This window comes from Giraffa tippelskirchi, chromosome 11, assembly GCF_054371585.1.
Source record: "Giraffa tippelskirchi isolate mGirTip1 chromosome 11, T2T-mGirTip1v1.2.pri, whole genome shotgun sequence".
NCBI lineage: Eukaryota > Metazoa > Chordata > Mammalia > Artiodactyla > Giraffidae > Giraffa > Giraffa tippelskirchi.
The window spans coordinates 15,493,434-15,509,880 of NC_137285.1; the positions used below are offsets into that span (position 1 = coordinate 15,493,434).

A 16,447-nucleotide genomic window follows, 5' to 3' on the forward strand; every position below is an offset into this window, starting at 1 on the left:
TATTTTTTAATTTTTTTAACTTAGATCTTTAATTATGTACATAAGTAGCAACATGAGAACGAGGAGTTCTAAGGCTTATACATTATCTCTAGGTGGAAGAATTTCAGATTAGTCCACTTGGAGTATGGCATCACCCAAGATAACAAAGAGGCCTAGGATAGTTTTTCCAGAAGAAGAATGGCAATTTACTACATTCAATACTGACTTCTCTGCCATTTTTCTGTAGAAATACTGGTTTATCATATGGAGTTTCCAATGTTTACCTATAACTGATTAAAATGGGCAGAGCATGGAGTATTCTACTTATTTCCAGGTGAGTTCTTCACATTTCCTGACTTTTGAAAGTTCTCCTTCCACAAATCTTCTACGACAATGAATCCTCCTAAACCCCACTCATACAATTTCTCTCCACTGACCTGGACAAATACAATGGCTTGCTGTGGATAATAAAGAGAGGCAGCAAATCCCATGAAAGCAGGTGGATACACCAGCTTCTTCATCTTTGAACCTTTAGCCAATATGAGTCCAAAAACTCCAGCAAAACCAATAACACCAAGTCTTGGAAAAAATTCAGGAGGTGCATTTTGGAGATACTCATAGCTCAACCGGAATTCCATCACCTCCACTAGCTTTGTTCGTAGCGATGCTTTCTAAGGCCCATTTGACTTCATATTCCAGGATGTCTGGTTCTAGGTGAGTGACCACACCATTGTGATTATCTGGGTCGTGAAGATCTTTTTTGTACAGTTCTTCTGTGTATTCTTGCCACCTCTTCTTAATATTTTCTGCTTCTGTTAGGTCCATACCATTTCTGTCCTTTATTGAGCCCATCTTTGCATGAAATGTCCCCTTGGTATCTCTAATTTTCTTGAAGAGATCTCTAGTCTTTCCCAATCTGTTGTTTTCCTTTATTTCTTTGCATTGATTGCAGACTCACAAGACTCTCAGTTCAGTTCAGTTTAGTCTCTCAGTCGTGTCTGAGTATTTGCAACCCCATGGATTGCAGCACACCAGGCTTCCCTGTCCATCACCAACTTCTGCAGCTTGCTCAAACTCACATCCATCGAATCGGTGATGCCATTCACAACCATCTCATCCTCTGTCGTCCCCTTCTCCTCCTGCCTTCAATCTTTCCCAGCATCAGGGTCTTTTCCAATGAGTCAGTTCTTCACATCAGGCAGCCAAAGTATTGGAGCTTCAGCCTCAGCATCAGTCCTTCCAATGAATATTCAGGACTGAATTCCTTTAGGATTGATTGGTTTGATCTCTTTGCAGTCCAAGTGACTCGCAAGAGTTTTCTCCAACACCACAGTTCAAAACCATCAATTCTTCAGTGCTCAGCTTTCTTTATAGTCCAACTCTCACATCCATACATGACTACTGGAAAAACCATACCCTTGACTAGACGGACCTTTGTCAGCAAAGTAATGTCTCTGCTTTTTAATATGCTGTCTAGGTTGGTCATAGCTTTTCTTCCAAGGAGCAAGCATCTTTTAATTTCATGGCTGCAGTCACCATCTGCAGTGATTTTGGAGACCCAAAAAATAAAGTCTGTCACTGTTTCCATGGTTTCACCATCTATGTGCCATGAAACGATGAGACTGGATGCGATGATCTTCATTTTTTGAATGTTGAGTTTTAAGCCAGCTTTTTCACTTTCATCAAGATGCTCTTTAGTTCCTCTTTGCTTTCTGCCATAAGGGTGATGTCATCTGTGTATCTGAAGTTATTGATATTTCTCCTGGCAATCCTGATTCCAGCTTGTGCTTCATCCAGCCCAGAATTTTGCATGACATATACTCTGCATATAAGTTAAATAAACAGGGTGACAATATACAGCTTTGATGTACTCCTTTACCAATTTGGAACCAGTCTGTTGTTCCATATCTGGTTCTAAGTGTTGCTTCTTGACCTGCTTTCAGATTTCTCAGGAGGCAGGTAAGGTGGTCTGGTAGTCCCATCTCTTGAAGAATTTTCCAGGTTGTTGTGATCCACACAGTTAAAGGCTTTGGTATAGTCAGTAAAGCAGTATATGTTTTTCTGGAACTCTCTTGCTTTTTACTATGATCCAACAGATGTTGGCAATTTGATCTCTGATTCCTCTGCCTTTTCTAAATCCAGCTTGAGCACCTGGAAGTTCATGGTTCACGTACTGTTGAAGCCTGAGTTGGAGAATTTTGAGCATTACTTTGCTAGCATGTGAGATGAATGTAATTGTGCGTTAGTTTGAACATTCTTTGGCACTGCCTTTCTTTGGGATTGGAATGAAAACTGATCTTTTCCAGTCCTGTGGCCACTGCTGAGTTTTCCAAATTTGCTGGCATATTGAGTGCAGTGCTTTACCAGCATCATCTTTTAGGACTTGAAATAGCTCAGTTGGAATTCCATCACCTCACTAGCTTTGTTTGTAGTGATGCTTCCTAAGGCCCACTTGACTTTGGACTCCAGGATATCTGGCTCTAGGTGAGTGATCACACCATCATGGATATCTGGGTCACTAAGATCTTTTTTGTATAGCCCTTCCGTGTTCTTGCCATCTCTTCTTAATATCTTCTGCTTCTGTTAGGTCCATACCGTTTCTGTCCTTTATTGTGCCCATCTTTGGCTTCCCTGATAGCTCAGTTGGTAAAGAATCCGCCTGCAATGCAGGAGACCTTGGTTCGACTCCTGGGTGAGGAAGATCCACTGGAGAAGGGACAGGTTACTCACTCCAGTATTCCTGGGCTTCTCTGGTGGCTCAGCTGGTCAAGAATCTGCCTGCAATGTGGGAGACATGGGTTCAATCCCTGTGTTGGGAAGATCCCCGGGAGAAGCGAAAGGCTACCCCCTCCAGTATTCTGGCACGGAGAATTCCATGGACAGTCCATGGAGTCGCAAAGAGTCGGACATGACTGAGCGACTTTCACTTTGCACAATATAGAAGGGATAGGATTCTATGCCACAACTACCAGTTCATATCCCTCAACTAAAGATCTTGCATGCCTCAACTAATATTGAGGATCCTGAGTGGTGCGATCAAATAAATAAATATTTTAAAAATGTCATGTCCTCTTTTTAAATGATTTAAAATTTCAAAAGACTTCACCTGCACCCATTCTGAGTAATATACTGCACTTCCAGCATTAGGAATCACTGTTTTAGTATTAAAAATGGGAGGAATGGATATAATATGATTAGAGTGGGCAGCAGCTAATACATAATCTTCAGGTTCTAATTGAGTCAGATCTCCTAGAATGCCCTGGTTTGATATACTGGCAAATGACCAGATTTTATACGTGTGTGTGTGAGTGAGAATGTTTGTGTCTTAGAAGCTTCAAGGGAACAAGGAAGAGAAAATGATAAAAAGAAAACATGGCAAAAGCTTAAAACCTGGTGAAACTAGATAAAAGATACATGGACCTACCTTTTCTGAATTATAACTTCCTTGCATTTGAAAAAGATAAAAAAAGGAATAGAATGAGGAGACTGGTAATCATCTATCTCTAATTAAACAGCAGTTTAATTTTTACTTTGACAATATAACATCTTAGGGCAGCCATTTAACCTCTGTACCTCAGTTTATTTTTCTGTAGAATGGGTGACATTTTTACTGTCTTCATGGTTAAAGTATGTGACATTTCATTACTATATATACATTCTAAAACTCTGGAAAATGCCCAAGTACTTATACCTAAAAGTTTAAAAAGAATGAATATTTCAAACCACATTTAGCTTACTGCATCTAGCTATTGAGTACCTATAGTAAATTTAATATAGATAGGGAAAACTGAGTTATTATATATGAATATGGATTTTTAAACAACTACGATATGGGAAGCAAAACTGACTACTGAAATAAAGCCACTGATCTATTTGGCTAGCACCTCACTGTTTTAGAAAATAGACAACTACATACTTAAGAGGCTGTCTTTGGGTAGGAAAGGCACTATTTCCTATGCTAGTTTCTATTACTTTCAATGTCTTCCACTACAAAGCTTCACATGTTTCCTCATGTCTCCAGTCCTGAGTTTGCTACCTACTCCTGGAAAGATTTCTTCTTTCTTGTGATTAACAAGAATTTTTTAAATGATGTATATTGGCCACAGTCACAGCAGAAGTGAACAAGGTAAAAAGTTGCCCTAAGAACTAGAATGAAAGGTACAGGGCTTAAAGAGTAAGTTTTCAAAACCTCAGATACCAGTCATTGGTTAAAGAAAGAGAGGTCATATTATGACAACTATTAGTCAACTGTCCTAAGGTTAAACTTTATGTGATCTGCCTTTCCTTAATTGCCTGACTGTATTCCACATCATTCTCTGCTCCTTTTCGCCACACCTCAGCCACACTGGCTTCTTTTCATACCTCACAGCTTGACTGGGCTGGTTCCTTCTGGACTTGAAGATCTCTGCTCAAATGTCACCACTTCACAGAGCCCCTCCCGGAACACCCTTATCTAAAGTATTTTTTCTCCTTCTCATTGACTATCATTATGTTTCCCTTTACATCACAGCACTTGAACTTATCTGAAATTATTTTATATGTATGTTTGTTTATATTTTTATTGCTTCTCCTCTGTTATTCCCTGTTATATAATAGGCATTTGATAAGTATTTGTTGAAAGAATAAAGGAGATACCCAAATTATGTTCTTTTACTGGGATCAATCACATGGTAAAAAGTTATCTGCAAAATTCTACTAAGAATTCAAAATAACTACTGTCTATTCAGATAAAGCACGCTGTTTAAAGTGTAACAAAAATATAATAATATTCAGGAATGTGAACAGCACAGTTGGTAATGCCAGGTTATATATAAGGTGCTTTTCATTTTAATACAAACTACTGTACTTCTTGGGCTTCCCTGGTGGCTCGGATGATAAAGAATCTGCCTGCAATGTGGGAGACCAGGATTTGATCCCTGAGTCAGGAAGACCCCCTGGAGAAGGGAATGGCTACCCACTCCAAGATTCTTGTGTGCTTAATCACTCAGTTGTGTCTGACTCTTTGTGACCCCATGGACTGTAGCGTGCCAGGCTCCTCTGGGGGATTCTCCATGGGGATTCTCCAGGCAAGAATACTGGAGTGGGTTGCCATGCCCTCCTCCAGGGGATCTTCACAATCTGGGGATCGAACCCTGGTCTCCTGCATTGCAGGTGGATTCTTTATAGCCTGAGGCACCAAGGAAGCCCAGTACTCTTGCCTGGAGAATTCCATGGACAGAGGATCCTATCAGGTTATAGTCCATGGGGTTTCAAAGAATCAAACATGACTGAGCGATTAACACACACACACACACAGTCGAACACAACTGAGCGACTAACACACACATACACACCATTTCTCACAAATAGGGAATCAATCCATATTTCAACACTTCCTTACAAAGTCTCTCAAATTCCAAGGTGCTCTCACAAAATCTTTTGAGCCATAAATTATTTATTGGGGAAGACATATGCTTTGAAATGACCCAATTAATGCTACATTAATTGGATGCTTACAGAGGTCACTGAAAATAAAGGGAAGTTTAGCAAATAACTATTGTTAAGGCTGTCACCGTCCAGTAATTCTGGACCAGTAATTCTCAAACTCTGCTGTGCATCTATTATCTGGTGTCTTGTTAAAATGCAGATTCAGAATGACAGTAGGTCTGGGGCCAGGGATTCTGTATTTCTAACAAACTCCCAGGCAGTACTGCTGGTTTATGGACTACACTTTGTATTGCAAGGCACAAAATGAAATTGTAAACAAGGCATTTCTGTGAGTATATTTTTATAATTAAAAACTGTGTTTTGACGTTCATTAGAAAGGAAAAGAATGTGCTAGGCAGTTGAAAGCTGCAAAGGGAATGGGAGCTTTTCATAAAGCTTTTACTAATAATTCATCCTTGTCCCCCCATACATTCAAGTTCACATTTATAAACCAGATTTTTTTTCAAGGCAATGCCTTTACCCAGAATTAACTACTTAAACTTAATTAAATATAAAAAGGAAAAATCCATTTATTATATTTAAAACTATTGTTCTCTACCTCCAAATAAGCCAAATAATTTCATTTTAATCAGCATACATGGAAGCATTACAGTTAGAAAGGGAACACTAATTTTGGTAGTAATATCTGGACAATTTTACTAGTCAAAAATATTTTTTCTCCTTTTAAATTCTTGGCATCTCTCAGGAACTCACTGGCCAATACGTAAGTTTTAAATATATGTTATATCTTAGATTTTAAAAAACATCAAGTAGCTAAAGACTATATAAGATTAAACTGAAATGATAACTATATCAAAAAAGTTGAGCCAAAAATTAGAACACCTCAAATATATAAACATGAAAATGAAACTGACCAGGGCCCTCTGAGACCTTTCCGGGTACAAAAGCCCCTCCATGCCCCCTGTTTCTTGTTCACAGAAAAAAAATGTCTTTAGTCTTGGAGACCTTCCCAGAGTTCCAGATAACAGACACAAGCAGTTAATGATAAGAACAGCAGAGTCACAGGACTTCTAGTTCCTCCTGAAGAGACACAGATAACAGTCTCCTGCGTACCTTTGAGTTGCTCTAGTGGAGGACAGTGACTACAGGCTGACCACAGGCACACAGGCCCCAGACTAGTTTGAACCAGAAGGTTGATGATGGAGATTCCTGAAACATGATCCTGTTATTTCACCACCAACAAAACAGAAGGATGTCCAGGAGATGTTCAGGCACCCTGCAATCCTCACCTCTAAGGCTGCCTTAAAAAACCCTTCCCAGAAATCCAGCAGGGAGTTTGGGTCTTTTTGAGTGTGAGCTGCTCATCCTTCTTGCTTGACATCCTGCAATAAACACTGTATTTTCTTCACCAAAACCAGTTGTGAGAAGATTGACTTTGCTGCCTGATGGGCAAGTGGACCCAAGTTCAGCAGCAATGATCTTCCCAAATCTTTGAAGAATATTCACTTGTTTCAGCACTGTTTTTCCTCCTTCCATAGGTAAACTTCTTTTAATTTAACACACTTAACACTTAACAGACTCATATAACCCTTTATAGCTATCTTGAGATCAGCACACAGTACCCATTTCTTCAGAAAAAGATAATAGTTCATAATGACAAATCAAAAAAGGCACAAATGTGTTCTGAGATGCTTTTAATGGGTCTACGGTACTTAATGGTTTCCTACAATTTTGTGAACTATTATTAACAGAGTTCTATTTGTGTTCAGTTTAAATTACTAAAAGTTGTTTCTTGTTTTTTTTTAATTGTTTTATTCTTTGTGGCTGACAACTAGGGGTAAAGAACAGTTACAATATAAATGCATTCCTGCAAGTCTCTGCTGAGGGAGTCAGGCTGATTTGATAGAGCTCAATTCGGGGGCAGTGGGTATTTTTTGCTTTCCTCTCCATCCATCCCCTTAACCGCATCCTGTAATTAAAACCTAATATGTACCAATTGAGCAGGATTACTGGGCAAGAGCCATTTCAGGAGGGTATGAATTGCTTCTGTGCTAGTTCTAGAATATCAGCTGGGAAACATCATCAAAAGGAAATCAAGGCAATTCCTTTGCTGATAAGGAAATTGTAAAGAATCTCTTTAGGACTAGAAACAGCCAGTTCAGTAATGCAAATGTCCTTGTGTTTATCTCAACAATAGCAATCTCCCCATTTACTATTTAGCAAAGATTGGAAGAGCAAAACCAAAAACTCAAAACATGGAAGGTGTAAAAGAAGTCTCTTTACTGCTCAGTACTTTGGCAAGCATAATACCACATTTGCATCTGTCTGAGTGGTAGCTTCCAAAAGTCTGAGAAAGTTTATGTGAGCTGAATATCAAGCAACAAGAGACATAATTCTGGGCAACTGAGTGTTGTATGTGGAGGGAAGGGGTTTAGGACCAAAGAGGTGAACATTAAGCAGAGGGAAGAAAGCTCACAAAACTAAAACTAAGTAGCTTTAGCTCCTGAATAAAGATGAACTCAGAGCAAGTTTTTTAAATCATCTCGCCATGTTAAATACACATACACTGAAAAAGCTTCAGTACATTTATGGATATTTTGTAAAGTGCTCTTTCCTTCCTGAATTCTGTTATTCTTTCTGTTCCTCAACAATTATGTGTGTCCGTGGTCTAAAATTATTTCCTCGTTCTCTGCTCATCTCTCTCCTTTCTTAAGACCCTCCCTTCCTCTTTTTTTTTTTTTAAATCTCCCTCATACAGCCAGAAATGAGCAAATTCAGTTCTCCTTCAGTATTCATGTTTTAGTTAGATTCATATTTTTTGTGCCTTCTCCATTAGTACTCATTCACAACTGCCCTGGCTTCCTTGGTGCTTGATAAATGTTAGTATGATGCCACAAGTGGCTGCAAATGTCACTCAAGAAGGCTTGATTACAGTGGCAAAGAAGTGAAAACATCAAAGCAAAATAGCTAATGGAAACTTAAAATAAAAAAATCCTCACACTTAGCGGAGTGCCTAAGAGGTGCACGGAGGGAACTCAATAATAAGTTTGCTTATGTGTTTATGTGGAAATTTTAAAGACCTTTCTTACCACAAGCAACCCTGTACTCTGAAGCTAGACTTCTCCCCAAAGCTAGAAGAATTCATGAATGGTGATTGAGCAAGTTTTTTTTTTCCTTTCATTTAAATTTGCAGGTATTAAAACCTGAAGTTGTGGTAAGGATAAGTGAGAGTTCAAAGCATGACAAGAATGAGTGCATTAAAAATAAAAAAGGCTAGAGATGATCCTATTATGATATATATTTTTTTCTTCTCAGATCATCCCTCTTCAACTTCCACAGAATTACATGACTTATGAACAAAATTTAAATTAAAAATGTCTCTTTTAGAATTTTGGTATGCTTTCAGATATTTTGCTCATAGATGTCTTTTGTCAGCCTCTGTCTCCATTCATTCATCTTTAAGTGGGGAAAATGAAACATAGCATGACTTTCTGCACACACAGATCAAGGAAGGAAATTAAAGTAGCCTGTGCCATCCTCAATAAACGGATCATATCTACATTCCGCTGGAGGTGTCAGGAGTAAGAACAAAAAGGTTAGTAAGAGGAAAAAATAGGTTAAGCCCTAGGTTTCAGAACAAATGACAGTGCAGGTTTTGGCTATCTCATCTCTACTGCCAATTACTGAAGGCAGTTTAGATGCTAGTTAAGAATATTAGCTCAGATACAAGATTACCTGTGTCCGACGTGAGCTTCTGCCTGACTTACAGTATGGTGAAGTAACTCAACTTCTCTAAGCCTCAATTTCTCATGAGTTAATATGGACACTAAAAATACCCATAACTTGTAAGTTGTTATAAGGATTACATAAGATTTTTCAAGCAGAAGGCTAACCGTCACACATCAAGACCCACTTAATAAATTTATCAGCTATATTGCTAATGGAACTTCCCTGATAGCTCAGTTGGTAAAGAATCTGCCTGCAACACAGGAGGCTCTGGTTTGCTTCCTGGGTCGGGAAGATCTGCTGAAGAAAGGATAGGCAACCCACTCCAGTATTCTTGGGCTTCCCTGGTGGCTCAGCTGGTAAAGAATCTGCCTGCAATGTGGGAGACCTGGGTTTGATTCCTGGGTTGGGAAGATCCCCTGGTGAAGGGAAAGACTACCCACTCCAGCATTCTCGCCTGGAGAATTCCATGGACTGCACAGTCCATAAATGGCAGTCCTTATTTTGTATGTAATGATACTCCTATAAATGCATGCTCAGTCATGTCCTATTCTTTGTGACCCCACAGGGTGTAGCCCGCCAGGCTCCTCTGTCTATGGAATTTCCCAGGCAAGAATACTGGAGTGGGTTGCCATTTCCTCCTCCAGGGGACCTTCCTGATCTAGGGATAGAACCCACATCTCCTGGTCTCCTGCATTGTGGGCAGATTCTTTACTGCTGAGCCCCTGGGGAGGCCTCTCCTATAAACAGTATGTTCTTAAAGGAATGGGGTGTCTTTCTAAATCCCCAAAGTATCTCTTATACTAAATATCCTGTATGTTGTAGTCCATTCTTAAAGACAATAATCACAATATTTACTTTCAGAGAGATGGCTTGCTAAGATGCCAATGCTTTGCACTGGATAAATCCAAAATGAAGAAATAATGCTAAGGGAGACTCTGCCTGTTGGTTACCTGTCTAACAACCACTTCTCATTATTCTGCTGACAGAACAATTTTCTGCCCTATGGTGATACAGGATAAGCCACAACAGGTATAAGTTAGTTGCAGTAATATTTTAATTGTCATCACCAGTGATTGATCTAGGGGTAAGCAGGTGCTCCAGTTTTGCCCAAAAGAACCTGAAAAGATGTCTGCTAGAGGCTTCGGAATAAGTAACCTCTGTGTGTGTGAGTACCTAGTGAAATAAGCACCTTGTGAATAAGTGAAATTAGGACCTAGTCAATAAATATCTAGTGAATAAGTACCTAGTAAAAATGAAATCTTCCCCATCTGCACGAAGAATTAGTAAGTTAGCAGTATTTGTTATCTATCCAGAGTGTACAATTCTAGATAAATAGTTTCAAATAAGTATAAAATTTCCAACAGCTCTCATTCATTTTTTCACAGTATGTTTCTAAAACGATGGGGGACAATAAGTAAGTAACTATAGGGAAGTAACAAAAACACATATCAGATAGACTTTTCTACCTGTGTTAGACTTGTGTAAGGATTAGGCATGTATGTATATATCCCTTGGGAAAAATACTATATCAGCTGATGTAAGGTAAGACAAGGAGTGGAAAAGAAATTAAAGATGGTTTCAAGTCTGAGTGATTAGGATGATTAAAGTGTCACAACTAAATCACTAAAAAGGAGTACATTCTGAGGTAATTCTGATGAGGTCTGCTTAAACAGGTTGAGTTCAACATGAAAGCAAGATAACTCAGAGCAAGCAGCTGGAGGAACAGGATACAATGTCAATTTCTTTTAAACTGAAGTACAGTGAATTTACAATGTTTCAGGTATACAGCAAAGTGATTGTTTTATACACACACACATACACATATATAATTTTTCAGATTCTTTTCCATTATATTACAGGTTATTAAAGACACTGACTATAATTCCCTGTGCTTTACAGTAGGTCCTTACTGTTTGTCTATTTAATATACAGTATTTTATATACAGTAATATTTAGTATTTGTTAATCCTAAACTCTTAATTTATCTCTCTTCATAATGTCTACTCTTAAAGTGTTGATTTTGATGTCACTAGCATAGAACTGCCAATTGAAATCAAGAATGAACTCTACATGGGAGAGAACAGTGTGAAGAATGGGCAGAGAACTAATATCTAAGTCCCAGAAAAGCTCGATTAGTTTAATTGGTGGCTCCACCATGTACTGGGCTTCCCTTGTGGCTCAGCTGGTAAAGAATATGCCTGCAATGCAGGAGACCTGGGTTCGATCTCTGTCTGGGTTGGGAAGATCCCCTGGAGAAGGAAAAGGCTACCCATTCCAGTATTCTGGCCTGGAGAAATCCATGGACTGTGTAGTCCATGGGGTCGCAAAGGCTTCCCTGATAACTCAGTTGGTAAAGAATCCATCTGCAATGCAGTAGACCCTGGTTTGATTCCTGGGTTGGGAAGATCCTTTGGAGAAGGGATAGGTTATCCACTCCAGTATTCTTGGGCTTCCCTTGTGGCTCAACTGGTAAGGAATCCACCTGCAATGCGGGAGACCTGGGTTCTATCTCTGGGTTGGGAAGATCCCCTGGAGAAGGGAAAGGCTACCCACTCCAGTATTCTGCCCTGGAGAATTTCATGGACTGTATAGTCCATGGGGTCTCAAAGAGTCAGACACAACTGAACTGAACAACTTTCACTTTCAGCACTATGTATTAGCTAAATATGTGAGCCTGCTAATTCACTGAAGAGTTCTAAGTATCATTTTCCTCATCTGTAAAAGAAAAATAACTATCATATCAAGTGGCTGTGAGAAATAAATGACATAATGAATACAAAGCCTTCAGCACAATGACTAATATATATGTTCTTAAGCAATATGTTTGGGGTCAGAAAGAGGAAGACCATGAAAGGAGACAGAGAAGAAGTGATAGGTTCATGCATTCATTCATACAAACCAGAGTGTACCAAGTATCTACAATATTTAAGGCACTGAGCTGGAACAAGAACCCAGAGATGGTAAAGTCATTTGCAGCTCAAATTCAATCAACATTTGTTGGGTACTTTCTTGTGTCAGACATTATGATATGCTTTCACTGATCTCACTTAAGGAATATAACACAAGGTGGGAGACTTTTCCAAAGAGATCAGGTGTATAAGTTAGATAAGAAATTAGAAAAGATGATTAATGCAGGTAAAATGGAAATTACTGGTGATCTTTGAGAAAATCTTTTTGGTTTGCAAGAATGGGGTTGGGATGAGAGGACAAAAAGGGAAGGAAATGTGGGCTGGGGTGGGGGGGGCAGGGGTGGGGTTAGGTGGTTTACAGGCACACTAGAGCAAAACAAGAAAGTAGTACTGGTTTTTGTAGGTGAATTAGAGATTGTGCTTGCCTCAAAGAAAGTGAGAAGGGGTCAGTGGAAAGGAAGAGACAACAACAATTAATATTTCAGTTGGTAAAGCATCTGTCTGCAATGCAGGACACCCCGGTTCGATTCCTGGATTGGGAAGATCTGCTGAAGAAGGGATAGGCTACCCACTCCAGTATTCTTGGGCTTCTCTGGTGGCTCAGCTGGTAAAGAATCTGCCTGCAATGCAAGACACCTGGGTTTGATCCCTGGGTTGGGAAGATCCCCTGGTGAAGGGAAAGGCTACCCACTCCAGTATTCTGGCCTGGAGAATTCCATGGATGATATAGTCCATGGGATCGCAAAGAGTCAGACACAACTGAGCAACTTGCACTCACTCACTCACTGGTTTTTTAAACTGTGAAAAAGAAATACTCAGATATACTTGGAAAAGAAAATATATTTTGTACAAATTAGTCACTCAGTGAATGAACAACTAAACTAATCAACACTTCGGTAGGCTCAGTTTGATAAAGAGACATGGAAGAGGCAGATTTTTCTTAACTATGATAACTTCACAAGATTTTAAAAGGATAGACAAAACATTTTTTGTACAAGTGAAAATCTCATTCTCCTGAACACTATTCAGTAGGGGTGTTCTTTATATTTGCCTACAGTGTGCGCCGAGATCTCAGGGCAAGGTGAAGGGAATCGTGCTCTAGTATCAGTGAGAATAACTTCAATACTACGTTCTCTATCCCATTTTATCACAAGAGCCAATAAGCACTATCAAAACAACAAATTTACTTCTTTTTTTTTTTGCAGACTTTTTTGGGGGGACTGCACTGGGTCTTTGTTGCTGTGCATGGGCTTTCTCTAGTTGCGACAAGTGGGGGCTACCTCTAGTTGCAGTGCTGTACAGCATGGGCTTGAGGACATGTGGGCTTCAGTAGCTGTGGCGCATGGGCTTAGCTGAATCGAACCCATGTCCTCTGCATTGGTAAGTGGGTTCTTAACCATTCCTAACCAGGGAAGTCTCCAAATGTACTTCTAAACATCTACCCAAACAAAAGGATACAACCAGGACCAGGAAAGGGATAAACAAAGTGCGTGACACCAATCTCATCCCTTCATTGACTTCCTCTCACCAATTTCTTTGCGAGAGAGAAGAGCTTGGTCCTGTTTTAACTTTGGCTCCAAAAGACTAACATGATTTTAATAAAACATATATTATAAACCCTACCTACCCTTCTTAAAATTATAACCTCCTCCAGTGTCCACCTTGCTGCTTTTATCAGCTTCAAATACACTATGTGCTTAATTTGTATGTGTTCTCTTTCCCCTTTCTAGAATGTAAACCTCTTAGGGCAGGTTTTTTAGTCTGTTTTGTTCACGATTGCATCTCCAGATGCAATGTTGAACAGATAGTACTCATGAAAAATAGAACTGATGAAAAACTGAGTAAAATCAATCCCATCATAACAAAAACAATTCTGTGAAAAGTTTCTTTTGCATGGACTTTTGCCCCATTTTTCCTGTGTTATTTTGCAAATCTCTCAATATTTCATATGAATTGGTTTCTTTCAATTAGATTGTGACTTTCTGGAAGATAGCTCCACATATTATTTTTAATTATTTCCTTATTGCTCTCATGTACTAAATACCAGCTAATAAATAAAGTCTAGTTACCTCTTCTCTACATTCCCGGTTCTGCCTTTTCCTTTTGCTGCCTCATGCCAATGCCACTTTGCTGGAGAGGGTTTGGCACTGTTTCAGCAAAGTCATTCTCCATACTACTTTGTTATGAAGTGATTGAATAGACCATGGTTTTAAGTTGTTGAAATGGCAAGCAGTGTTTTTCAAACGGAATTCTTTTATGAGTTACAATGCAATAAAATAGTTCAGTGATTCAACTGGCTGTATTACATTTCATTCACTTAGAGGGAAATTCCACTACAAACAACTGAAGAGAATTCACTTTTATTTTTATTCTTCAGATACTTCACATTTAGTGAGATTTCTCAGACTGACTACCTGAACCCTCAAAGGTCTCAGAATAGACGTGGACTGTTTGTACTAGGTTAACTACAAAATATATTAACCACAAAGAGGCCTTCACAACTTGGTCTTCAGTTATTGATTGCCTCTTCCTAGATTTCTTGGTATGATATTTGAGTATTTCTTCATAATCCAGTTTAGAAAAATTATAATTTTTGTTTACAAATAAGGAACTCCCTAAATATTTCTTAACAAGTTTGTAAGACTGCAACATTCTCTAAAAAATTAACATAAATGGAAATTAAGGCAATGTTAAAAAAAGCCTCTGAGAAATATCACCTCTATTGATTGAAGGCTTTTGACTTTTTCAAAGTCACACGAGTACAACCTGTATTTCAGGTGTATTTAGTGGACACTACTGTTCATTTTAGAAAAATTATTTATGCCTAGAACAATCAAGCCACAATGGTTAAGTTCCATCTTTAAAAATAGTATATGTAATAAACATACTCTAGAATACTTATGAATTTTTGCCTAGCTAAAACATTTATGACATTTTGATTCCACTGATTTGACTTAGTATGAACAGAATGCTAGATTTCTAATTAAAAAAATAGGTATGCAACAACAAAGGTTTACGTATAGCACAGGGAACTGTAGTCAATATCTTGTAATAATCTATAATGGAAAATAATCTGAAAAATAATATATGTGTATATGTATAACTGAATCACCTTGCTGTGCACCTGAAACATTGTAAGTCAACTCTACTTCAATAAAATAGCTATATCAAGGCAAAAAAAAAAAAGGAAATTTTTTTACATACTATACTTTGGACTTCAGTCATTTGTTTGTAAAGTACATATTTTAACATTATACTTTTGCTCTCAGAGTTTGTTCTAGATCAGCACTTTCAGTTAGAATGTTTCATGATGATGGAAATAGTCTATATTTGCAGTGTCCAATACAGCAGCCTGTACCACATGTGGCTACTGAGCACTTGAAATGTGGCTAGTGTGACTGGGGAACTGAATTTGTAATTCTGTTAAATTTCAGTTAAACTGTAATTTAAATAGCTAAGTGGCGAGCAGCAACCAGTTGGACAGTACAGTTCTAGACAGTTCAAAAAACACTGGTAATTATTATTGAAAATAAATAATAATGATTCTCATAACTATACTATAAAGCTTGTATCACTGCCTCAGGAAATGCTGACGCATCTTGACTAATTGTGCAAGAAGTACTGAGGTTTCAGTACTGTTTGACCACTTTATAAATCAACCTTCCACTATCTTCTCCCTCCCCGCCCTCACTTGTGGCCTCTACTCTCTCTTTGAAATCAATTGTGAAACAAAAAGCTAAGATCTAAAAATCTAACCAGTAGCCTAACTCTGACCCTAGGCTGGAGGTATAGCCACCAATGCCATCTCTATAATGTACTTTCTCATCAGACTAGTCACATTCAATTAACTCTTGACCAGGCTGTCTTTGTTTTAAGCAGGAATGAAAGAGAACCACAATAGGAAACAGGAACTGCTGCATTTAGTTATCACACAGCAGTGAGAGTGTACATGTGTATGTGTGTTTTCACAGGGTCTAGGAGAGCAATTATACCTACCCCTTCATTCTACCTCCTGTTAGATACGTTTTCAAGCACTTGGGTGGAACAGAAGAGTCCCACAGCTAGCTAAAATGAATTCCTCCCTGAATTGTTAGTGAAGTTCAGGGAGTCTTTCCTTAAAAGACTACTTGTTCTCAATAGCTGCTTGAAAGAGACTGCTAGAATTAAGCTTGGTTTCTTTTCTCATTTTAAGAAATAACAACATTAATGCTTACACTGGGATAAAGCGCTTTCTTTCACATACCTGTGTGTCAGTCATTCAGTCATGTCTGTTTCTTTGTGACCCCGTGAACTGTAGCCCTCCAGGCTCCTCTGCCCACAGAATTCTCCAGGCAAGAATACTGGAGTAGGTTGCCATTCCCTTCTCCAGGGGATCTTCCCTACCCAGGGATCAAACCCGGGTC

The 16,447-nt window shown here is 38.8% G+C and overlaps 1 protein-coding gene and 1 long non-coding RNA gene across 5 annotated transcripts in view; one reads left to right on the forward strand and one right to left on the reverse strand.

The window, feature by feature from the left end:
• The window catches only part of TAOK3 (TAO kinase 3), a 181,222-nt gene that overhangs the window by 109,948 nt on the left and 54,827 nt on the right, over positions 1–16,447 (reverse strand). The window lies entirely within an intron of this gene.
• LOC145525863 (uncharacterized) lies at positions 8,570–14,521 on the forward strand. Its single transcript, XR_014068465.1, has 2 exons — positions 8,570–9,755; positions 11,709–14,521. It is a non-coding gene; the product is annotated as an uncharacterized LOC145525863 (long non-coding RNA).